Consider the following 27,558-nt stretch of genomic DNA (forward strand, 5'->3'; position numbering starts at 1 on the left):
CAGTTAATTTATACATATTGAGCTTTCTCTTGTAGAAAAAATTTGAAAAGTCATTACATTTTCCATGTCAAAGGATACAACCGCAACGGTAGGGTCAATTCCATTTTTGTGATTTTTCCTGTCCCTATTGCGCTCTTCCCTGCACTCTAGCTTTTTAGATAAGTGGTCCAGATATTTGAGTTCCTCTTCGGACGGTGTTGGAATCAGTTTCATTTCTTTGCAGTAATCACAGCGATCTTTCTTCGGTTTGTGAAAAGCGATTTTAAATTTTGTGTGGAAAATATCTCTGTATTTGCTTTTCAGTAGCGACATTATCATTGGTGTGGATTTCTTAATACAGCTGAAACATCTTCTTTAGACTAAGTTCGGTTTCTAAGAACTCTTTCTTTGTATTGGGGCGGTTGTATTGGTTCTCCACCCTCGGAAAAGAGTTGATATGGTCACAAATTTGCTGCACAGTTTCCTGAGGCAAGAATTTTTTTTTTGTTTCTCCCCTTCTTTGGAGACGTGGCCACTCCACTATCTGGGCTTAAATTGTGGTCAAAAAAATAAAAAATTCTTCTAGCACTTATATTGAGAGAATTTAAGAAATAGGTTTTACAAACCTGACTACGTTCGCCACCAACCTCAAAAAAGTACCGGTAGCTAAACTTCTTCCTGCTTTCGTCAGGAGTTTGACGCCGAAGTCGTTCTCGAATTTTGAAATCACGTTGCACAAATTTATAGTAAAAGTGCGCTTTTTTTTGTCACTAAGCGACCAAAAGTCTGAGTGAATTTTTTCCCTCTCTATCGCAACAATGTTGTTTTGATATTTTAGACGACATTTAATAGGGCATTCCTCTCCTACAGTCTTCTCTTAATGTTTTCGGCCTTGAATGTCAACATACTCCTCTCCTGCCTCTCGCAGTCGCTTTCGTACGTTCAGCTTCCAGTTCATCGGCTGCCGAAACCTTTTTCCGCGTAAGAAGCTTTGGAGTCTCCCTGTTAAATAAAGAAACACAAATATAATAATAATAATTAATATAAGTTTTCAATAAAAAAGTGTCATGCTAAAAACGCTTACGTTAGTATTCCATTCTCGACCAAATCGGCAGTTTCATCATCAGCACATTCGACTCTGTTATCGTTCGTATCAGCAGCAGACACAGCATCTTCTTCATCAACCTCATCTGAACCTTTATTTTCTTTTCCGTCTGTGTTGGCAGCCTCATCTACATCAAGCTCGTCTTCATCATCACTATTATCAGATGGGTCACTACCTTCGTGATGCTAGCTATAAAAAAACTACAATTAAAAAAAAAGCTTCCAAACAAAAATAAAACATAACCCTAATCTGTCATGTAAGGTACAAAAAATATCTATGTTAAATGCATAAACAATTAGGTCTGTAAGTGGCATGATGACTTAAACAGATAAAAATTAATAGATTTATTGGTTAACATGAAAGTTTAGTGATGCAAATGAGTTTACCTTTCGTCAGAATCAATTTCATCTAAAAGAACACGAATCCTAGCCTCTTCAGCTGCCATTTTCAACTCGGACGGTGAAATCAAGCCATTCCATTTGGTGACGGACATGGACCACTCCAATACTAAACAGGCCCATCGAATTGAACATAGTTTAAACGATTATTGAAGAAAACAAGTACAAGACTTGACAGATCAATGTGAAACTTTTGGACATAGTACATTTGCATATTGTCAACGATAAAATGCATCAAAAAACTCAAAAATGTCAAAAAACTCAAAAATGGACATGGAACACTCCAATTCTCAGCGGACGATTTCCCTAAAAAAATTAATTTTTACTTCTCTTAAATAGCAGTCAATAATCTCATGAAAACAGCAAAGGTCATCGTCTCTATATAATCTAACAGATTGCAAATCATAAACTTTACTGGTTGTATAAAGAATCTACAACTTCACAATTAGTTTACTCTATAAGTTCAACTGTATAAAGTACTGTATAAACATAACTGTATAAGAATACTATAAATCCTAATATATCAATATGTATCATCCATAAGTAAAACCAACTGCTGTTCATCTAATTGATGAGCTGTTTTTTGAATGATGAGCAAAACTTTTAACAAATTTATTAAAACAATTTTTTCCATAACTTTTTTAATTTCGCCACTAATTCATTATAAATAACTTAAAAACTACAAATAAACATTAACTTATTATTTTTTATTTTTAATAATACTTTAAAAACTTTACATACTTAAATTTTAATTTTTTATTTCAAATAACTATAACAGAAACAATGGGGTGGTGAAATTACCGCAATATAATCTAATTTTTGGAAACTTTGCAACCTTTGTGATTTACGACATAAATTTTTGTTTTAAATAAATTACAACATTAGTTACTTTAAATTCTTAAAAAATACATTCATAATCATTTAAATAAAAGAAGTATAACACCGTTCTATAGGTGAATACATTGCCATCAAAACCGAGAGGTATCAAAGCATGTCCCCCTCTCCATCTTATTTTTCTATTTTTTTCATCTTTTTTTAAGAAATATAGGATATTATAAACGAGTTGTTATCATACCAGCCCCACCTATCGTTTCTGAATATTGAATTCTTCCTCCTAGAGTCCTTCTAGGTATGCGGTATAATTTTACATCTCACTTGTAACTCAGTTCGCCACCTTTAACTTTTGCAATGGCTTTTTCCATTAGCTCTTTGCTGTAATTGGTAACGGATTTTCTCTTTCAAAAAGAAAATTTTTTTTTACATAACTTGATAAGAAATTTGTTTTATCTTCTAATAGAAATTTGAATTATAAAAAAATGTCTTATTTCTGAGGAAAGTTTTAGTTATAAAAGTAGATATACACCTGTTGCTGGCATACTATCTTAAGTGGCAAAATTAGCCCATTTTATTCTATATAAAAACTTTTAACCAAAAAAAAAAATTATTACTTTATGCAAAAATCTAAGCCAATGAAAGAAAAAAATTAAAAAAGAAGTTGACTGATAAATTAAATATTTTCAATCTCAAATAAAATCGGATGGTTATTACTTAGCTAACAATGTAAGCAAAAAATCTAATAATTACAAGTTAAAAACTAAAACAATAAGTATCTCTGAAAGCTTCCTTTTGATAAAAAAAATTATAATACTTAATTTCAAATTGTTCAGATTTTATTTGAGGAAAAAAATTTATCAAGATTAAAGATCAAAAGCTAATCCAAAAGGAAAAATTTACTTGGCGCCAATAGATTGGAGTGCTGTGAAAAAAAAGAAACAAGCACTTTCTTTTAAAAATATCTCCACTTCAAAGAAAGATGCAAGCAACTACTATTAGAGTTGAAAATTATAGGAAGAGAAAAGATGAAGTTTATAAAGCAAAATAACGATTAAAAGATGACTTGAAATATTGCTAACTACATGAACCAGGAAAATAAAATGAAAGAAGCAAATTCCAAAGAACTGATGTTTAAGGAAAAAAACTACACAAAAATGAACTTTTGTAAAACTTTAGAACAGTCACAATAAAAGGATGAGACTTAATTGAACAACAAGTACCATAAGAATGAAGGTTAGAAGATGGCACAAGAAATGCTAGCTTTCTGGAGCAGCGACCATTTTTACATTTAAAGAAAAGAAAAAGAGAAGCAACATTATAACAATGCCATAATAAATTGTGGTTGGCTGCAAAAACAGGTCCAATTATGTTAATGATGAGTTGTTGCACCTGTCTAAAAGAAAAAAGGCATAAAACGAAAATCTGCTCCAGATATGGCAACAGTACTCCTGACAAAGACGGATTTGAAATTAATACAAATAAAGAACAGAATTCGTAGTAACCATAGTGGCAAGCACAAAAAAAAGCATGACTTTTGCACAATGTAACCTTAACAGATACCAATTTTGTAATAAATTTTATATATGGTTTCCAAGAAAGCTTAAAAGTAAGATTTTATCCTAAAAAAAAAGGGCTAATGACTCATCAAGTACATTACCATTCATAAATATAGGAAAAACAAGGTTGTTGTGATAACGTAACGTTCACCAGCCACCGAGAGCCACAAGCTGAAGCAAAAGTAAGATCCTTTTCAAGCTCAAATACCACCTCCAAGTAATCAAAGAGATTTGGCTTCTTATCAAGACAAAAACAAATGACAGTATTATCAGAAAACTATGCCACCGTGGATGTAAGAATTTCTGGGAAATCATTATTATAAACTAAAAAAAGTTTAGGGCCAATGATAGAACTCTAAAGAACTCCTAAAGTTACAGGACAAGAAGAAAACCTATGAGATTCAAGATGAGAGACTAAAGGTTAGTTAATTGAAGACTCAAAAACCTTGCGTATGCATAAGGATAACAAAAACCAATTTCAAGCAGGCTGGAAAAGTAGACTTCGATAAGCACTTGTTAAATATTTTTAGAAAAATAGATGTCAGGTTCAAAGAACACTTCTGCAAGACTATAACAGATATGTTGTCTGGACCACATGCCAAAGAAGAGTCTAAGCAGGAAATCACTTTAAAAACAGAAGCTGAAGTGAAACAAATGTTAAACTAAATATCAACCTGTTTGTCAGCTAAATCACGTAAGATGTGATTAGTGGAATCAAGAGATGAGATTGATGAAAAGTTCTACGCAATAAATTCAATGTCTAAAGGTGAGGTAACAAACTCTGAACCTTACAAGGAAGGAATGTCAGATTTGCCTTTTATATAGATACTGTTAAGGATTCTACAGAAGTCTCTAAAGCCTAATTTTAGGAGTGGACTTTGGCTTTAGAATAAACCTTCTTACAATAGTTTCAAGCAATAATAAACAGACGTCTGTTTTCGGAAAATATATTTTGGCGTTAGATATAGAACTAATGGTTACGATTGAATATTGCAGCAGCATAATGAAAAGAAAACTATGGAGAAGAGTGAGGCTTGAATTAGAATTATCAAAGAGAATAATAACTTCCGTGTCATCTCGACTACAATAAGTTGAAGAAGAAGCATATTTGTCAGCAGGAAGACGAAAGATTTCTACTCGAGTGCCTTCATCATAAATATAATGGAATAAGTCCAAGTCAGCCTTAAGGTAGTTGTAAGAGGTAAGAATATAGGATTCTGATGATGAAAAAGAATGAGATAATAGTTTAGAGAGATCAAACTGTGATAAGAAGTACGTAAGAGTGATTGTGGTAAAACTGAGCACGCTTAGGATCAGAAACAAGACTAGTTAAATAGAGAAGGTGAACGATTCAGATTGTTTGGAAAGCGAAATGGAAAGTTAAATATTTGTGTTAGAGATTGAGAAAGGAAAAGCATATGATGATGATAATAATCATGAGCATAAAAGTAACCAGCAACAACAATATTGGCTAAAAGATAAAGAAAAAAAGGCATTGTAAATTCTGATCCGACTTTCCCTGAATGCATGTTGTTTTTTAAATGTTAAAAACATTTGTGTGAATTTTATCTTTACTGCTTAGCAATATCTAAATAATACAATAAAATAAAATTATAAAATAAAAAATACTATTATAAAATCAAATTTTTGATAAATCTCCATATAAAATCTTTTTGAAAAATCAGTTAATTTACGATCTTATTTTTATAAACAAACGAGGAGATCCAGGAAACAATCTGTGAAGTCACGTTTTCATTGTTTTAAGAAATGAATGAAAGGAAGTATCGATATAACTCACCACATACAGTATGCCCATCTGAAAATCATAGCTGATGCCTGTCTCTAAAAGTTTAGATGTTGGAAAAAAAAAAAGTAAGCCAATGACAATGTATACAATTTCAAAAACTAAAAAAATGTGGCTTCACAGGTTATTCCATAGAAGCTCTTTTTATGTATATAGAATACTGATGTGGAGACTTAATGCAATTACGTAACTTGACTTGAGATGGAGGTGGGGGAAGTTGTTATTATTTAAATATTGATTAACAAATTAGTCCATCAACTAAAAAAGATATAATGTTTTTTTTGTAAAATGGTTTTAGTGCTTCATCATAACATTGTCATGTATTTTATATGTTCAATCAATAGGTTTTTACAAAATGTTTTTTTATTTTGACGTTAGATTTTCTAAGAAATAAGATATTGTTACAGTCACCTAAATTTTAAAACAACATTTTCATCCTCACTTTTATGTGTTGAAATAATCACTTATTTATTGTTCTGAACTAGAAATAACTGTAAATTGTTCAAGTCAGGAAAATATGAAGACAGGATTCCTAATTCAGCTCTTATACCTGTATATACATAGTTTATAGTAAAAATAAAATTTGTTTGAGCATAAAGGAACATTAACAGTAAAAAGATTCAGTTTTGCTGAATGACAAGTAAGTCAAGATTTTGTTTTGGTTGATGGAATAAGAAATGTAGTTCGTTTGCAACAATAATAAAACAAAACCTATTAACAAAACTTTTTAGTATTTGCTAGAAACCACTAGCTGGTAAACTATCATTTTGAAAAAAAAATTTATTTCTTGTATTATTTTAATAAAAGATGGCAAATCTAGTTTAAATGTTTAAGAAAAAACATTATGGTTATGGTTGGGTTCTTCACATGTGTGTGATCTGTCGAATCTAACATTCTGCTAAATTGATTTAAATTATACTTTCTAATACTTTATTCCTAAAGTTTCGAAAAAGAATAAAAAATAAATAAAAAACAAGAAAGAATAAGGTTTGTCAGTAATTCAGAAAAATTATTGAACTTTGATTTAAGACTGATTATGTTTGTTATTCTTTTTGTCGTAATTCCATGTTTTGAAAACTACTGTTTCAAAACAAAAACTATAATAAAACTATAAATACTATAACAAAGCTATAACAAAACTATAAAAACTATTTTTTCAAGACAAAAACATGCAAGTTGTCTTGACTATAATTTGGACCAATCAATCAATCAATCAATCAATCATATATATTCTGAAAATAAATTTTCACGGCTATTTACAAATAGTATTGAAATACTAATCTCAAGTAAATACCTTAAAAAAATAGTTTACTTATATACAATTAATCTTTGTAATAATAATAATAATATTAATAATAGTAATAAGAATAATAACAATAACAATAATAGTAATAATAATAATAAAGTAATTATAATAATTTAAATAAATCGGTATTACTTTTCATACAGCAATCGTTTTTACTTACAAAGTTACAGTTACAAACAGTAATAACCTGACAAAACGTAACAACTTACGATGACATAAAAACGACTACTGCTAAAAAAATTATAAAGATTTAGTAAATATATTAATATAATCATAGTTGTTATAATATAATAATCAAAATATATTGCAAATATTATGACCAAATAAATAAATACAATATAAACAGAAAAACACTGAGAAAATCAAAACAAAACAAAAGTTACAACAAACATTAAAAACAAAACAAAAAATAACCTTTGGCAAAAAAAAAAAAAAAAAAAGAAAAAAAAAAAAAAAAAAAGAATTAAAAAAAACCAATTTAAAAAAATTAAAAAAAAATTATAAAAATAAATAATATATTATTTTTTTGACAAAAAACAAGTGCAAAGAAAAAAAAACCAAAATAATGACATATGTGAGAAATAATCACAGTGACAAATTTAAAAAAGGTTGTTATGGGAAGCATAAAAAGCACTTTAACCGCCTGTATATATATATATATATATATATATATATATATATATATATATATATATATATATATATATATATATATATATATATATATATATATATATATATATAGATATTTGTGGATAATATCTTATGATATAGACTAAAAAACCTTTTTAGATAAAACAAATAACTATTAACAACATAACATCAAGTGCTGCAGATGATGCTCCTGTTATCACACCTATCCAAAAATGGTCCTAACCTCAATTTTTAGGAACAAAAAAATGACTGATGGGGCAATAATCTGCAAAGTCAAAGGTATTGCCAGATGCAAAATTTAAAAACTGATCTCATAAGCTAAACGAGTAAAACAAATTTAAAGTTTTATAGATTGCACTTGGAGCCCTGTTGTAAATCTAACTTGTTTTTTTTTTCACTTTTGGGTTATGGAATTTTAAAAAATTTCAAAAACTCTTTACATATATGTGTTGGCTATTACCTGAAAAAAAATCAGCTTTTTAACACATGTGGTTTGTGTATTAGGGACCTAAAGTATAACGTATGGCACTAAAAGCCTTTTTAAAAAGAGACAACAAATGCTTTAAGCTTTTATTCTAACCTAGTTATCAACTAAGAAAAATTTCAAAACTTAAGGAAATGAAGAGTATCTTTCAGGGAAAAAAAATAGAAGCAAGTTATCTTTACATGTGCAAAGAAATAGCTCATAAAGTAGGAAATTCACCTTTAAAAAAAACGGCCAAAATATAGCAGCTTTTTCGGTTTTTATGTTTTCTAAAGACTCAAAGTTGCATAAATCAACTAAGTTAGCAACAATATCACTTGACTAGAGGATATTTAAGTCTATGCTATTTAGACTTTACATTTAAATTGAAGTTTGAAAAAATTATGGTTTAAAAAATACAGAGTTTCTAATTGTTCTGAATTTAAAACATATAAAAACCTCTTTATATTTTAATTGTTATTCCACAAGATTGCTTTATTATCTTTGTTTAAAATGATTAACCAAATATTAGTTATGCTTTAAACTTTTTTCATATTGTAAAAATTACTTTAGAATTAAACTATAAAGTAAATTACATCAATGCAGTCAAAAGAAACTTTATTATTTATTATTTGTTTCAATATGGCTTTTATATTTATTATTTGTTGCAATATAGCAACAAAAGTCATTTTTTTAAATTTTAATGTATATATATATATATATATATATATATATATATATATATATATATATATATATATATATATAATATATATATATATATACATACTACATTTTTAGAAAAAGAGAATAACAAAGTCTTACGAAAGAAAAGATTACTGCCCAATGCCAAACCCTCAGTCGATGTAACGGCACTCCACTGCAAGTCAGGCTGTTTGTCAGTAGCTGTATTTACTGAAGCAATATATATATACACAATCTTTGCTGACTTGTCTATAAATTTAAATATATATATATATATTTATATATATATATATATATATATATATATATATATATATATATATATATATATATATATATATATATAAATATATATAAATATATATATATATAAATTTTTAAAATACACTAACCTAATTTACATATATGTATATACATACTAAAAATATATATATATATAAATTAAAAAACTACTGTTTTATGACAAAAATTATAAAAAAAATTACGAAAACTATTATTTGAAGACGAAAACATGCCAATTATATCGACTGTAATTTGGACCATTTAAAAAAAAAAAAATTGAAAGATATATAATTTATTATTCTTTAGACAAAAACAAATTATGAAAAACAATGACATATGTGAAATATTATGACAAAGATGAATTTAGTTAAAAAATGTTTTTATGGGAAAGCATAAAAAGCACCAATACCTCCTGTATATATAGATATTTGTGGATAAATATCTACTGATATATACTTAAAAACCTTTTCAGATAAAAAAATACCAATTAACAACATAACATGAAGTGGTGCAGAAGATGCTCCTGTTATTACACCTATCCAAAAATGGTCAACAATGTCATGTGACTAGTTGATATGGGATTCTATGCTTGTTAGCCTTAACATTTGTGATTACTTTGACTGCAAAAAGATTGCCTTTTTTGTCCAACTTTGATTAAAATATGGGGTGCAAAATACATAGAAGTAATTTTTCTAATTCTAAAACCCTAACCCTAACCCTAACCCTGACAGATTTTAAAACACATAAAAAAACCTTTTTATATTTTAGTTGCTTAATCCATAGGTTGACCTTGTTGTTTTTGTTTAAAACGAATAACCAAATATAAGATATAATAAAAATATTTTTTAATTGTAAAATTACTAGCAAACAGGAGTCTTTTCTTCTGGTTTTTTAGTGAAATCAGCGGTTTCTTTGCAGGGTGTCGAGAAAACAATCCGGCTTCAACAGCACGTCGTCTGATTGTTCAGTCCGATCCGAGGCAGCTCTAACTGCTTTTGTGTCTCGACAGATGATATCCAGGGATCCTTCTTGATGAATCTGACGATCATTGAATCCTCTCTAGATGTGGTGGAACGTGGTCTTCCACCTTTGTTATCTGCTGCCAACTTCCCCGTAGAACGATATTTGGAACATAGTTTTGATACGGTCGATTTTTTCACGCGATCTTTATCACAAATACTTTTTTGTGACATTCCACTTACGTAATCGCCAATAGTTTTCTTTCTTAGTTCCAATCCAAGACTGTCGGGAGCCATTTTTGCACTTGAAGTCATAAAAATAATAAAAATAAATAATCACGCTTCTCAAGGTTTACCGTCTTACATTTACCTTGTGATGATACAATAATGCTCTGTGGAGCACAACGTCTTGGTTGGATGTGGACTGTATTGATGTAATGAAACACTTGTTGTATTTTACTTCTTGTATTGATGTTCTTCGATAAAACACTTTAATAAAACTCACTTCGATAAACTGTCTTGATAATACTGACTGATTGACTTCCATATACTGACTGAATTACATGTCGATTTACATGTCTCTTATATAGTAAAATGAACCTTTGTGAAGCTGTTCTGGAAGATTCTAGATGCTTCTTTTTGATGCTTCTGGAAGCTTCTGGATGCGTCTGGATGCTTCTGAATGTTTCTGGATATTTCTGGATGCTACTGGATACTTCCAGATGCTACTTCTGGAAACTTCTGGAAGCTTTTGCATGCTTCTGGAAACTTCTGAATACTTCCTTTAATTATTAAAAAACTTCCGTGACGTTGACACGGACCAGACGTAAGAAAATGAAACAAACAAAAAAAGTTGCACTTGTTTTGACCGCTGCAAAATGGCACTTGTCAACGAAATTCTGCCTGTGTGCTGCCACCTGTCAGCTGATTGCTTATGTCATGGCATGCTATGACTCCAGACTCCTGAACTGTTTGCTGTGGTAGTATAGTTCGTTTCGTTTTTAAGACATGTAAAATTAGGAACACTTTTCAGCATTGTTCGATGTTGGTTGCAAATGTTTTGTCTAATACCGTATATATAAACACTCCTAATCGGCGCTAACGGAGACATGTCTTTTTTGTTTACATTTTGTTGTGTTTTTTTTACCTTTTTGTATGCTATTTTTATCATATATACTACATATTTTATCATACATATTACATCATACATATTACATTATACATAATTTTTGTGATTTTTTTACATATTTAAATTTATAGTTTTATTATAAAAAAATGCTTTTTATATTCATTTTTGTAGTTTTAATTTATTTATTATATTTTTTCTTTCATTTTTATTTTCATCTATTTACAAAAACAAATATATTTATATATATATATATATATATATATATATATATATATATATATATATATATATATATATATATATATATATATATATATATATATATATTTATATATATATATATATAATATATATATATATATATATATATATAAATATATACTTTTTAAGTAATTTTAAAGTTTAAATGATTTTTGCAAGCAAACAAATTGTTTTAAAAAAAAAAATTGTGTTTATTTTAGTTACTAATACAATTATAATTGTTTTTAAATTGTGGCAATTGTGTCAGTCTACCCTTTCTGTCAAAAAGTTAGGTTATCACTCAATAATCAGTCAATTGTTGAATAACTGTTGGAATAAATTCAAAATTGATTTCATATTATTTATTTTTGGAACAATTCTTGCAAGTATTTCATTTTCAGAACTATTGAAACCTAACTATTGGTTAATAGTTTATTTAGTTATCGTTAATAACTTAATATTTTTGCTAATTTATATGCATAAATCTAGACTTGTAACCATTCTCACCTCTAATTGATTTTTTTAGTATGGGCAAGTCTTTAGATTTAACCCCAAGAAAAAGTAGGGAAGTAAAAACCTTACTTTTTCATTCTACACATTCTCAGATAGAGATAGCAGCAATTGAGAGTGTTTTAAGGTCAGTCTTCTTTGTGACCGTAAAATTACGGATATCTGTCTTAAAAACAGAAAAAAAATTGTGGCTCGACAAGCGACAATGATTACCAATGAAGGAAATAACTTATCCAAAAGGACGATTTAAAGAAGGTTAGCTGAAGAGAATTCAATGGCTAAAAAACTACTTTTAAATGAAACCATGAAAAAAAAAGTCACTGAAATAGGCTAGAAAACACTAGAATATAACAATTTTATTTATTTATTTTTTTTAATTTTATTTTGCTTTGCCGTTTAATAAAAGTTGCAATAAGAAAGATTGTACATATGTAATAAATGGACAGAGCTAGAAGAAGACGCATATTGTCTTATCGCTGAGCCTAGTTTACATTGTCGCCTTCAGTTTATGAAACAAATTTAAAATTAAAAGTTAAAAATTTACAGGTTGTAAATTATATAGTAAAACTCAATATATGACAAATAGTTTATCGTATATTAAGACATATATTTTTTCTTTTAGCTATTTATTTTTCATTTTTATAAGAAGAAAATAAGAAACAAAACAAAATAAAATCAAGTAAGTAATAATGAATTTTTCCAGTTTAATTATTTTAGGCACTAATTTAAAAACATTGTTTTTAAGATTGATGTTATTTTCTAATAGAAATTGTTTATATTCTCTTTTGAATTGTTCTGGGGAGAAGTTTAGAAGAATTTTATTTTTAATAATATTTTTCAAAAAACTTTTCCATTTAAATAGTCCACGGTATTGAATTTGAAATGAACTGAGTTTTAAATAAGATCTTGAAACAACAAAATTATTAGTTTAAAATTTTGTGGGCTATTTATGAGTAATTTTGGTGAAGTAAGAGCGAAATGTATTAGGAGATAAACCTGTTTCGACTTTAACATTAGAAGCATAATTTGGTATAAGTTAAGTTTATAAACATTGAGTATATTAAGTTCCATTAAAAGAGATTCACCATAAACAGTTCTGTTGACACCAAAAATAATTCTACTTGCATGTTTTTGTTTGCTATAAATTCTTTTAAGCTTTCCATAATTGGTACTTCCCCATGCAACATTGCAATAGGAAAGATAACTATGAATAATGAACAATATATAATTTTTAAAAACTAGAATTAAGAAATAGTTTAACTTTATATAACATTGAGATATTTTCGGAGACTTTATTTTCAATAGATTTAATAAGTCATTTCCATAATATATTTTCATCTATAATCACTTCAAGAAAGATAACCGTTGACTCTCTTTTTATAACTGTTTTATTCATAAAGAGATTAGGTAAGTTTAAAGAAAGGTTATCTCTCCAACTAGGTATGTGGAATAAAATAAATTTAGTTATCCCAACATTTATTGAAAGTTTATTATTTGTAATCCAGTCATTTATTTTTAAGTATTTTTCCTTAGATATTCTAAACAGGTCTTTTGAAATACTGCTTGAAAGTTCGAATCATCAGCAAATAACATTAAAAATCGTGTATACTAAATATAAATCATTTTTTAAAGAGTAGGAATAATACCAGGCCTAAGATTGATCCCTGGGAAATAGGGTGTCCGAGAAACACACTTTTTTTTTTGAGGATAATTTTCAAGTTTTTCCCATTCTCTGATGTCCCCTGAGGCTAAAAATAAACGCAAAAAAAAAAACCGTTGTCAAAAAGTGATATCTCTAAATTTAAAAAGTACGATTTTTTGAAAACAAATGTCCATTATGTTAATGTTTGATAAACTTGAAATGAAATTTTTCTGATGTTATATTTTGTTTTTAATAAACTTAGTGATGGTAGTTTAACAATATTATTAGCATGATAAATTGCTAATTTAAGTCGTCTGAGGTCAATTAAAAAGGTAAATTAATTATGTTCGATTTGATCATATCACACGTTTTTGAGATTTGTACTACATATATGTTTACTTTTATTGTCATGCAACATAATGTATTTTACACATAGCTAAAAATTAAAAAAAGATTCAATAAAAAATACGATTGTTTAATGAATTATTGAATGAATAGATAAACTAAAGGATGTTATATAATTTGATATTTGTTAGTAGTTTCTAAAATGGACCGTCACTGTAAAATAAGAATAAAAGAGAAAAGAGATGCAGACTAATCCGAGACGGCTACTGTTTCTTCTCAAGTATCCTATCAACCAGCTGCCCACGAACCAGCTCCCCAGCTTTCAAAATGTGCTCAGATATATACAGTTTATCAAATCTTCCAAGACTTTAAAGTTTAAATCTACAAAACCTATTGTAGCTTGTCCTCAACTAGGACAAGTAAAACTAGGATAAATAAAGATAAAATTGTATAGGTGATAAAGTTATTTTAATTACTAGGAGACCAGATAACACAAGATATAATGGAAACCTTCAAGGGAAAGAGGCTTGTCCTGCACTTTGACAGCAACAGATCAAAGAGATGGAGGAGAACCTGAACATTACTGTTACTGTTGAAAGGATTGCAATCAGTGTTACATCTCCTGATAGAACATTCTTCTTGGAGTAGTTCAAGTTGAAAGTTCCAAGGGAATTGACCCTTAAATCTCCTAGAATATTACGATATTGTTGATCAAATCTTTGCCATATGCTGTGACAGCACTGCTTTCAACATTGGTGTATTTATTGGGGCCATTACCTTCCTAACAAACATCCTTAACATTCCTTTACTCTGGTTTCTATGCAGGCAACACATGCTAGACTTACACATCTCTCATTTATGGAGGCTCTTACTGGTGAGAAAACAAAGGGGCCAAGCAGATACTCTAGGTAAGACTGCAGAAAACCTGGTTATACATCAAGGAGGAGGTAGACAAGATGTAGGAGATCATTAGGTTTGATTGGAATGAGCTACAGGTCAGATCATCTTTGTACAACGATGCAAAAGAGGCCCTTGAGTTTAGTAAGAGGGCACTGAGCGTAAAGACATTTAACAGGGGGGACTAGAAGAAACTTTGTGAGCTAGTTGTCTTCTATTTGGGAGGAGATGTGCCAGGATTTCAATTTTATCAACCTGAAGCCTGCCATGAGGCCAGGTATAGTACCAATATCAATAATTTATAGTATATTATTAAACTTTTGTGTTTAGGGGACAGTACATTTTTTCAAGTTTTTCTTACATATTTAATAATAATAATAATTTATTCTAAAGATTCATGGCAGATGCTTTATACCAGCTGACCCTGAGAATGACTGAGAAGGAAGCTCAGGTGATGAATGAGGAAGAGAAGAAGCTGGTAAAGACAGTAGCATTCTTTTTTTCTGTATGTTATGGGCCCTGGTTCTTAAAATTCTGTATGGTGGACAAGTCGACTTCAAATGACTTGGCTGCGTTTAAGTCATCGTTTGATATAAACAACCACAACCCAAAACTTGGACAGGCCCTTCTTTCCAGCATGCAGCGACACGCTTGGTATTTAACAGAACAGTTAGTTATTATGTTCCTAGCTGACGATGATTTAAATGACGAGGTGAAGAAAAAAATGTTGGAGAAGTTGGTCAAGTGTAATGTCTCTGATCAGTTTCATATGGGGAAACCAAAGCTACCATTTATTAGGAGATCAACAGAGTTTACTGAGCTGGTAGCTTCCCAGAGCTAGATTTTGTTCAAGGTATGTGAGATCCCTTTTGAAGAGGTGGAGAAGTAGATCATCGGAGATGCCAATCAGATATTCGATTTATTCAAAAGGTTTTTGAAGTCTATTAAATGTGTCAATGACTGCGCTGAATATCCGACTAATCCAGGACTTTTGTTGGAGGCTAGAGGTCGGACAGCATGAAACAGAACCTCATGCTGGTTGCCAGAGACAACAGAAAAAAGCTGAAGATGAACCTAAAAAAGAAACAACTCAAAAATATTTAATTTTTTAAACTGGAAATGTATATTTTCAAAAGAATTTCAAAAATTCATGATTTTTCTCCAAAAAATTGCATTTTTTTTTAAAAATGAAATTTTACAGATATCACTTTTACTGGGACAAAATTTTTTTGTGTGGTATTTTTAGCTTATTTAGACCTTAGAGAATGGGAAAAGCTTGAGAGGTATATATTTTTTTTTTGGGACACCCGATTGCGGAACACCACAACTTTTAAGATATTTTTCTGTTTCACTTGCTGCATATATTATGTATTGTTTTCTATTAGACAGGTAACTCTTAAACCGTAATAAGTTATTGTTTAGTATTCCGTACAGTTCAAGTTTTTTTATAAGAATATCATGGTTGACAGTGTCAAATGCTTTTGACAAATCAATAAAAACTCCTAATGTATAGCAATTATTATTGAGCCCATTAGTTTAATAAATGATCCGTTGAGTAATTCTTTATGAACCCAAATTGCTTATTATACATTATATTGCTCCCAGTTAAATAACTATTAAGTCTATCATACATAATTTGTTCTAACAGTTTTGAGAAGCATGGTAACACAGAAATAGGTTTATAATTTGACATATTTGTGTCATCGCCAGATTTAAAAATAGGTATGATCTTAGCTATTTTTAATTTCTCTGGTACAATTCCATATTTTAGTGAAAGGTTAAAAATGTAAAACAGTGACGTTTCAATAATATCAATAACAGTTTTAAAAACATTCATGCTAATTTTATCTAGCCAGCGCATTTATTGTTTTTTAAACAGTTAAAGGCATTTCGTAACTCACTTATATTTAATTTTACTTCTTTCATAGATTGATTTTATAAAAGATTCAAAGTGTGAGGTGTTTTTTGGAAATTTATTAGCTAACGAAAGGCCAATATCAAGAAAAAATTTTTTGAGCTTTTTAATTATGGCTTCTTTATTATAAATCATTTCCCCGTCAACCAAAAGTTTTTGTGGCAAATTATTTTTTGGATATTTATTTTTACCGATTATCTTCTTAATCACGTTCCACGTTTTGTGTTTGTTTCTGCGTGTTATTTCCAACAATCTTGCATAATAATTTTTTTTTGCGTGTTTCTTTGTTTCTTCAAACCTGTTTTTATATTTTTTGTAATTAATTCATTTTTATATGTTTTATGTTTTCAATACATTTCTTAGAGATTTTGTTTCCCTTTTGATTTATGCAAACCTTCGGTCATCCATGGCACAGTGAAGCGAAATGCTCAAAAAGCGGCCAAAACTTAAAATTTTGTAAAGTAGTAAACGTTTTTATTAAATTATTGTTCCAACTCAAAAAAAAACTTAAAAAGTGAGTTATTAAAAACTTTTCAAGTTGCAGACCCCTCCCCTTACACCCTCCTCCCTCCCCCTCCTCCCTTGAATTTTCAATTCAATTTTTTTTAATTTTTAGATTCTAGAAATTATTCTAAAAATATTTTCCAAGTGAAAAAAAATATTTACCTTATTTATTAAGCATTAAAATGTAATTCCTGATTATATATACTGATAAGTGAATTTTTACATGAAAAAGTTTAAATTTAAAAAGATAACATTTATTAAGAAAAAAAATAACTATTCATCTCTTCTGAGGAGGACCTGTACGTCAGGATCAAGGTTAGGAGGAGGACCTGTACGTCAGGTCAAGCTTATTCCTAAAAACAATCGAAGAGATGGCAGGGTCGCTTCTTATTGTTAAATAATGGAATTGGTTCTGAATCACATTAATTCTAGATACTTTGCATGTGTGATTGAGTTTTGCATTTTGAATGCTTATTTTGTGCTTCCTGAGCCTCCTCCGAATACGCTCGAATGGGAAGATCCAAAGGCTCAGCAATTAAAACTCCATGTTCCAAAACCTTATGAAGCGTAGGTGGCATGGTGTACCAAGGATAGGTTTTCACTATCAGCTCTGAAGTTTTATAACAGTATGCTTTAAAAGCATCTAAGTTCAGATGGAATCCACTGCAAACGCAATTCAATATGTTTCTTAGTCTTAAAATGATATCCAAGCTAACTCCTGTTATTTAAGAGAAAGATTCTGCTGCTAGAAATGCCCTCCTTGCAGTGTTTCCTGTATTAGTATTTCCAAATCCCTGCTTAGGAGTATAATCCCTCGCTAAGCTTAACACCTGTCTAAACTTTCTTTTGATTTCTTTTTTTCGAGATTTTACAGATAATTTAACTTCTGGAGATCGGGACTGGTATATTTTAATATCCATTTTATATCCCAAGTGTAGAATGAATTCAAAAGTTCGTATCCAACAGTGCAGTGTGGATAATCCTAAAGCTATAGCTTGCTTATTGCAAACTTTTTTCTCTAATTATATCCAGCTCCTTCATTTCACTAGGCTTCGCAGAACAAACATTGCAAGATTGAGTTGAGTTTGTGTCTGTTATAGCATTAACTGCTTCGTCGTCCAACATGATTATCTCAATTTTTATTTTTATTTTTGCTTTCTGGTTAGAGAATAAGATTTCAAGTTTAAAACCTTGAAGACATTTTTTTTGCTTCCTAACATCTAATTCTTCAGCTCTTGTTGACTCTTTTTTTTCTTTTTGGTATTGCAGGTGAAGAGACCTGCAAAAGTGGGAGTTTGAAGGCATTGGGTTTGACCATACAGTGATGACCCCTATATCCAGTTTCAACGGAATGATTACAGTTTGGAACAAGGATTTTTCGTTTTCAACTTCTGTTAAAAGATCTGTGTCATCAAACCTTTGATTACCTTTGAAACCTTTGAGTATACCCTTTGAGATGAGGCTCCGTCCATTCCAGCTTTCATATTAAATTTTCCAGGTGTTTCCAATCCATCTAGATACTCTGTATTAGATATGTTTATAACTCTTTATAAAGTGTAGTTCGCCTTGACTGAACATAAATTTGGCAGATGTTTCTAAAATTTCCAAAATTTATGGATAACATTTGGATTTTGCATCAAATATTACTTTGACTAAAGGGTATATCTCTGCAATCTGTTTCAGTGAAGAGTTTCTAATAACTTGATATTGTGAATCACTGAGATCGCAAATTATCTTTAATGCAAGGGCCTCTTCTGCGTTCATCATTATTGGATTCGTTTTTGTATTTTTAAAAATTTTCCTGGCTAGAGCTGGATTTTTAACAGAATGTTTAATAACTTTTGAAAAGTCGGTTTTTACTGGGCTTAATTTAGCTCTCAACGCAGCAGTGCAGGCAAGTTCTTCGGTACAATGGTCACCAATCAAACTAAAAAAATATTTTATATTTTTAGAAAAATGTACTCATTTAAATAAAATTTGCAACTAAAATCGCAGCATATAGATTTTAATATACCTGGATAATTTTATTTATAGTTATAAACCGCTACACGTCATGTAACATTTAACATAATATAATCACATCATGTTAACAACATCTGTATTCAAGATTCAAGAAATGCGGATGAAACACTTTTCCAGGCATGATGTGAACTCCCAAATTTTTTATTTTAATACTACTGTCAAATGAGGATGTGTTACAAAATATTACGGTTATTGGAGCTTGGGAACATGAAGAACCCAAATAACGGCCACCTCCAACCCTTTGAGAGAGGGGACAGTATTTTAAGCATAATTGTTTTCAAAACTTAAAATAAAATTTAATTATATCAATAGAATTCAAATTTCATAAAAAAATCAATTGGCGTTCAGAAGTAATGACCACGTGCATTTCACAACCCCCTCATTGTGGGGGGGGGGGGGGAAATATTTAAACAGATTTTTATTTTTTATACTTATGTCCATTAATCCATTTCGGGCAATTTGGGGCAGCTGATTTTGTTTTTAGTTATCCATGATAACATTCTCTAGGATTGTTAAAAAAGTGTTTCAGGTTGGAACTCTGCGGAACTTTTGAGATTATTATTTTCATAGACAATGTTTATCGGAAAATTTATATTTTCACCTAATATTTTAATTACACATTTGGCAAAAGCCATATTCAATATTTTAAGCTTTTTACTTTTCAAAAAGATAAAAGAATGCCTAAATAAAGCTTTATGATAAAAAAAAGAAATAAAAAAATCATCTAAATGAGTAAAAAATGTAAAAATAAGAAAAATATAAAAAGTTCGCGAATTTTAGTGAACTTTATTTACCTTCATCTCGGTAGAAAAAAATGCTTCTCTGACTAGGATAGTAGAATGAGAGAACCAAAATATACATTTTTCTTATCATTTGATATTTTTTCTAAAACGTCGAAAAAAAAATTAATGTAAATGGTGTATTAAAAAAATTCCACTTATGGCCACTTTTTGAGCTTTTCGCTTCATAGTGCATGGGTTTAAAAGTGAAACAGAATTTTTAATTTATTTTTTTTTACTTGAAATGCCAAATCATAGAGTTTACAAAACTGTGTCAAAAATAATTCATACGCATTATTCGCATCTTGAGATTGTAATATAAGACTCCAATCAGTTTTTTAACGAAAAAAGATTTCGAAAGTATAATAAAGAGTTTTCATTGATTAATCGTATTAAGATTGTTGATTTAGAGACGGAACGGTTAAGGGTTATATTATCTGTAATTAAAAATATCGGGTAATGATCAGTTATGTCGGTTTTGATTTAGTAACTTCGACGAGGTCTTAGTTATTCTCGTTGATTCATTTATTGTGGGAATTATATAGTGGTGAATTATCTAAAAAATATTGAACATTTACATTTGAAGCATGGTTTTTTTCTGAAAATTACTTAAAAAATATTTTCCTTATGTGACTTTCAACTAATTTATATATATATATATATATATATATATATATATATATATATATATATATATATATATATATATATATATGTATATATATATATATATATATATATATATATATATATATATATATATATATATATATATATATATATATATATATATATATATATATATATATATATATATATATATATATATATATATATATATATATATATATATATATATATATATATATATTGGCCGTGGCGCAGTGGTTAGAGCACTTGCTTTATAAGCAAAAAATCGGGGTTTTGAAACGAGCTTAGGACATATTCTCGCGTCACGGTAGGGATGGTGGCGTGAACTTCCTGGTTAAATGCACTTCTGCGGTGCCCTGTGACAAGACCAATGGGTCTTCATGGGGCACCTAATAACAAAAATATATATATATATATATAAATATACGTAAGTGTATATATATGAATAAAGAAATTATCTTTATATTATCATGTATAATATTGTATACATAAAAGAGTGTTCAATAGATAAACTTGAGCTATATAGTATATATGTTACTGTTACCCGCAGTACCAGGAATTAGCTAAATGCTTATTTTTATAATATAATTTAGTATTGCAACTCTTAGTTTCATGTGTTATCACAATCATCAGGCAAGTAGTAAAAGTTCAATTTTGCTACGATTTGTTTGGTAGACGTTACGGTTTATATTTGTATTTTGGATCGTTACGGAACGGAAATTGATTAGTAGTTAGGTTAATAATATTATTAATTTGTTTTTAGTTGGTTAATAGTTCTGAAATAGTTATATGTTTAATGTTGTTTAAAATATTTTTTATGTGTTAATGTGGATTAAAAAATAATAAAATAAGAATTAAAATTGATATAAAAATAAATATAATATTATGAAATATATTACAAAAGCTGTGTATGTGAGTAATTTATTAGTTAGCCTAAAGATATATGGAGTAGATTAGTACAGTTATTTTTATTTTTAGTTGTTAGTCAGGTTTGTAGCGAGCTTTGTAATTTTTTGATAGGAATTTATTTTCCTGGCGGCACTTTGATATAACTTCAGTTCTCTTATTTAACAGTTCTTTAGGTTTTGGATACGATTTAATAGTAAATTTCTCATACAGACATAGTGGGCATCTTTTGGAAATATTTGAGTAGGGGGATACTGACTTGAGAATAGACCATGATAGCATAGGGGTTTCATTAAAATTGTTTTTTAAATCCCAGACATAGTTTGATAGGGCGGTATAATTTTTGTATTTAATATTATTGAATGATGATTTGTGCGAGTTGTATCTGATTTTCCACTCGCCTTCCGTTAATCCGATATAAACTTTGTTGGGTTGGTTTCCAGCAGTAGGAGTAGCTCTAAACCATTGTCTCTTGCTCGGAATTTTCTCAACTAATAAGAATCTTTCAACTAATAATACAGATACAATGAATATATCTGTTGCATCATTTCATAGTAAGTATATTTTTTTGTTTACACTTTCTAATGGGAATAACTTCCATGTTGAATAATTTCACTAAACTAATATAATTAAATTTCCTTTAATTATACGATTTGAGTGAAATTAATCAACGTGGAAATTATTCCCAATAAAAAGAAATCTCGAAGTAGACTAAACATGTTTATATATTGTAGGATTCCAATCGAAAGTTTTTGAAAACTTTATTGTATTGAAAAAAAATGATTAAGTCAATTGGTCAGAGATACGAAAAGGATGATTCGCCTTTCTTCATTGAGCAAATACTTAAACTAAATAAGGGGAAAACAACCCTCTAAATTTTTGAAAAGTAAAAAAAAAAAATTTTTAACTAATATAGATCAAAATTTTGCACAGATTTTTAATCTGCAAAAAAGGCTCTATGTTTTTTAATAAGTTTTTGTCTAACATTTGTTGTTTAATCCTAAGTTTAGAAAAAATCTCATAGTAACGCGCATAGCGGAGTTACTAAGAACTTTTTTCTAAACTTTAACGGTTAACGAGTTAACGGAGGAATGCACTTATTTTGTGCTTTTTCTGAACTTCTGTTTCAAATACATATTAAGATTTATATCCTATTTACTACCTAATATTCTGTTTCTTATTATATGTAGACTAAGCCAATATATATTGCTTCTAAATTATGGTTATATCAAGTTATCAAAGTTTATTTATACAACAACATAAACAAAAATATGAAAAACCTAATGTGGGTGCATTTGAAAGAACATAAAAATTATTATTGGTATAAGTCCGCTATTTATATTTATGAAAAACTTAAATTGAAACTAGGGCACTTTGCTTTAGCCGGTTACAGACTTATAAACAAGAAGTTAACAGAGATATCATTATTTTAAACGAGTGAAAGTTTTAGGGTTAAACCTAGTTTTTTATGCTTTCAGCACTAATCAAAAAGCGCTAAGTCAAAAAAATATGCAGGGAATACTATGAACCTAGTAGCTTTTAAAATAACTTTTCAAAAAGTCACATTTTTTTAAATTTAATATTAAAAACATCACTTTTTTATGAATTTATTTTTTCCATGCTTTATATAAGGTTACTTTCTATATATATATATGTTTGTGTGCCACAAAATTTGAAATCAATTTTTGAAAGCTTTTTTCTCAACCAATTTTGCTCAAATTTTGCACACTTAATCATTTTCGATGACAATACAAGGAAATGGATAAATTTGACCAAAAAAAGTTAATTAAGTTAACAAAAATTTAATTTGTATTTCCCCGTACATTTTATTTATTTGATATGAATTGCGTATTACGTCACAAAAATCATTGATTTGCAAATTATTTGCAGTTTCGAAGACATTAAAGCGCAGCGATTCAAAACCTATTGTTTTTTAAGTCTTAAGTTATTAAGTTAAAAAACAAAAATTTAAAACGCGCTACTTTTTCTTCCATGCTTTATATAAGGTTACTTTCTATATATATATATATATATATATATATATATATATATATATATATATATATATATATATATATATATATATATATATATATATATATATATATATATATATATATATATATATATATATATATATATATATATATATATATATATATATATATATATATATATATATATATATATATATATATATATATATATATATATATATATATATATATATATATATATATATATATATATATATATATATATATATATATATATATATATATATATATATATATATATATATATATATATATATATATATATATATATATATATATATATATATATATATATATATATATATATATATATATATATATATATATATATATATATATATATATATATATATATATATATATATATATATATATATATATATATATATATATATATATATATATATATATATATATATATATATATATATATATATATATATATATATATATATATATATATATATATATATATATATATATATATATATATATATATATATATATATATATATATATATATATATATATATATATATATGTTTGTGTGCCACAAAATTTGAAATCAATTTTTGAAAGCTTTTTCCTCAACCAAATTTGCTCAAATTTTGCACACTTAATCATTTTCGATGACAATACAAGGAAATGGAAAAATTTGACCAAAAAAAGTTAATTAAGTTAACAAAAATTTAATTTATATTTCCCCATAAGAACACTGAATAAATAAAAAAAAAATTTAAAAACGTAACAGTAATTTTTCCTTCTACAAAAGATAACAAAAAAAGAATTTCTAGGCCCAATAGAATTCTGCTTGCATAAAGCATGGATTTGAAAAAAGAATTTTTTTTTTGATTTACTAGTTTGTTTTGCGTTTTCCAAGACTTTGCATTTAAGGCACGCCGTAAAAAAATCTCAAAAACTGTAAATGCTATTATGATGAAATTTTCAGGGATTGTTTATTTTTTCAATATTTGTGATATGAGTGGAGTAAAATTTCTAATCAAACTTTAGATTTTGAGATACCGAGTTTTTGTTATTATATTTTAAGTTTTTTTTTTATTAATCAATTTGTTTTTACTTTTTTTTAAAAAAACTAAACTTATTAAAAAATCAGCTCCACTCATATCACAATTTTATATATTTAGAACAGTTTTTCTAAGTTACAGTATCACGCCTTTATTCATTCTTCCTTTTTTTTTACAGCGTAAACCCAGTTTTTTGGTATTTTTAGCTATTTTTATTGGTTACCATAGCAACGAGCTACTATTTTACAAATCTTTTTCATTTTTAATTTCAGTTTCACTTTTTGTTTGGAATAAGAAAAAGTTAGTTTATATGCGTTGTTTTAAAATTTGAGGGTAGTTCCCCCTTAAATTGAAAAGTTTATAGAGTTCAGTGAAACTCTGTGAAAATGAAAAAAAAATCTTTGATAAGTTTAATTTTTTTTCAAAAATTCGTTTTCATAGCTTTTCATATAACCAATATTTAGTTAACAACTTTAAAATTGCGCTGTTTTCTATTCTTCCTGGAGCAACTATATAATCAGAATTGTTACTTGCAATTAATTTTTTTAACATTTCAAAACTTCTAATTTTATTTTGTTTAGCTAAGTCGCTTTGAAAACTGTGGAGAAAAAACATGTCATGAATATGTTAGGAATATTATGAACAAGTAAGTTGGTTATTGTTGTCTTATTTTTGAATTTAATAATTTTTTTTAAGAATATGGTTTTTGCAATATATAAATGATTGAAATTATTGTATTACCATGTGTATATATTATTACCATGGCTGCTGAGAGAATTGTAATTGTTACATTGCACCCTTGGTAAGTTTCAAAAAATATTTTAAAATATTGTCAATATAAAAAAAATATTATTTAGGCTCCATGAACTTTTACCGTCTACACTTCCTCCCCCCTCCTTTCAGCGGTCATGATTATAACCTTGGCATTTATTGATAATTTTTTTAATTTTATTTATATTTGATGTGCAATTTCCTTGTGTTACTTTTTACAACTTAAACGGGAAAATGAATAAGCTGTCTTTTCGAAACACAAGAACAATGATGTTAATCGTTGGTATATTATTATTGCTTATTTTTTACTTATATTATTTATTTACTTGTTTAATTCCAAAATACGGTTTTATTGCACTGTTATGATTTGAGGCAGCAGACATAGGTAAATATATTTTACATAAGCAATTTTACAATTTAAATAAATTTTTTTGATTTTAGAAAAATAAGATACAATTAGAAAAATAAGAATTAAAGAAACGAAAATATTAGAAAATATATAAAATGATTGTAGGAAACAATCACTCATATAGCTATTAGCTGTATATATGGCAAATTAGTTTTTCTTCATAAATGTTTATTAAATTTACACACCTAGATTTTAGGATCCTGTTTAAAATCCTAAAATCTAGGTATGTAACAGTTTTAATTCCAAAAATCTTGGGCCACTAAAATCAAGACAAGAATAATTAAAAAGCTTTACTTTATTCCAAACAACATTTTTGTTATTTTCTAGCAACTAGTCGAATAAGTATACAGAAAAACATAATATTGACTTAACACACTCCAGTGCGAAAAGGTTTAAAAAATCAGAGTAATGACAACGATTATAATGTGAAGAAATGAAACTTATAAATATGTTTTTTAATTATTGTTAATCATTTAATATTATTTAAATTATTCGTTAATATTGTGTACTTTATCTTTTAATAGTATTTAAAAAGATATATCTTAATTCTTGTTTTTAATTTTAGAAGAGGAAATCTTAACTCCGTGTAATGCTAGTATAAAACAGTTGTTTTTTTTAATCCTAATATACTATAATTGTTGAACCTGAGAGCTGCTTTTTCATAGCCTTATTATTTTTAAACAAAAAAGTTTGTTAAACATACTAGTTTGTTTACTCCTTTTAAGTATTTATAAAAAACATGTTATTTTTTTGGGTTTATTACTTTATTTTAAACTCAATCGACATTTTTAGTGCTTTCAGCCTTTTATTAAATTGGGTCTGAAGATAAAGGAGATACCACAGGGTGTCAGCCAGATCAGAGAAATCAAGGAAAAGTCAGGGAATTTAACCGTCTTCAAAAAAATCAAGGGGAAATTAGGACAAATTTTTGAAAAATTGGGGAAAAATCAGGTTTTTTTTTACTTATCTTATTTTAAAAGCTCTTTAATTATGAGTTTTTTTTTCAACACTCAGTTTAACTGTAAGAAAAGCAGTTATTTTTTTTTGAGCTTGATTAGAAGCTATCTTTTAGTAACTAACCAACTAGTAACTAACTATTTAATGTTATTTGTCAGTTGTTTTAGTTTTCTTTAGACTAGAACAAGTTTAAGTAAATTAAATAATGAGCTCAACATATTTTGATGATCAGTGGTTACAAATGCCAGAATATAAAGCATGGTTAATGTGTGGGGATACAATACCTCAGCAAAATGTAGTAGTTTGTCCACATCCAAGAAACATAATTGAGCTGTCTAATATAGGCCAGAGAGCATTAAAATGTCATTCAACAGGAAAGAAGCATTGTGAACGTTTGTCTTTTCACTTAAAAACGACACGTATACCAATTACCAATGTATCAAAAAATAGACATGTTGTAACAACCACTTTGTCAGAAAATACAGTTCAAGTTTCCACTCTTCAGCCGTATGTTGTGTCAGATTCGGCTATTGATGCAGAGATCAGATAGACATTGTTTTGTCCTCATTCTCTTTTCAATCCAGTGATGGACTTTTGATTTTGTTTAAACCAATGTTTCCTGATAGTGTTGTTGCTAAAGTTCTCTCTTTAAAAAGACATGTGCTTATATTTATGTAAATTTTAGAATAGCTTCTCGTTTTCAATCAGTTCTTATTAGAGATACAGATTAGTCAGACTTTTATGCTGTTTCTTT

The sequence above is a fragment of the Hydra vulgaris genome, chromosome 14 (assembly GCF_038396675.1).
Source record: "Hydra vulgaris chromosome 14, alternate assembly HydraT2T_AEP".
In the NCBI taxonomy this organism is placed as follows: domain Eukaryota; kingdom Metazoa; phylum Cnidaria; class Hydrozoa; order Anthoathecata; family Hydridae; genus Hydra; species Hydra vulgaris.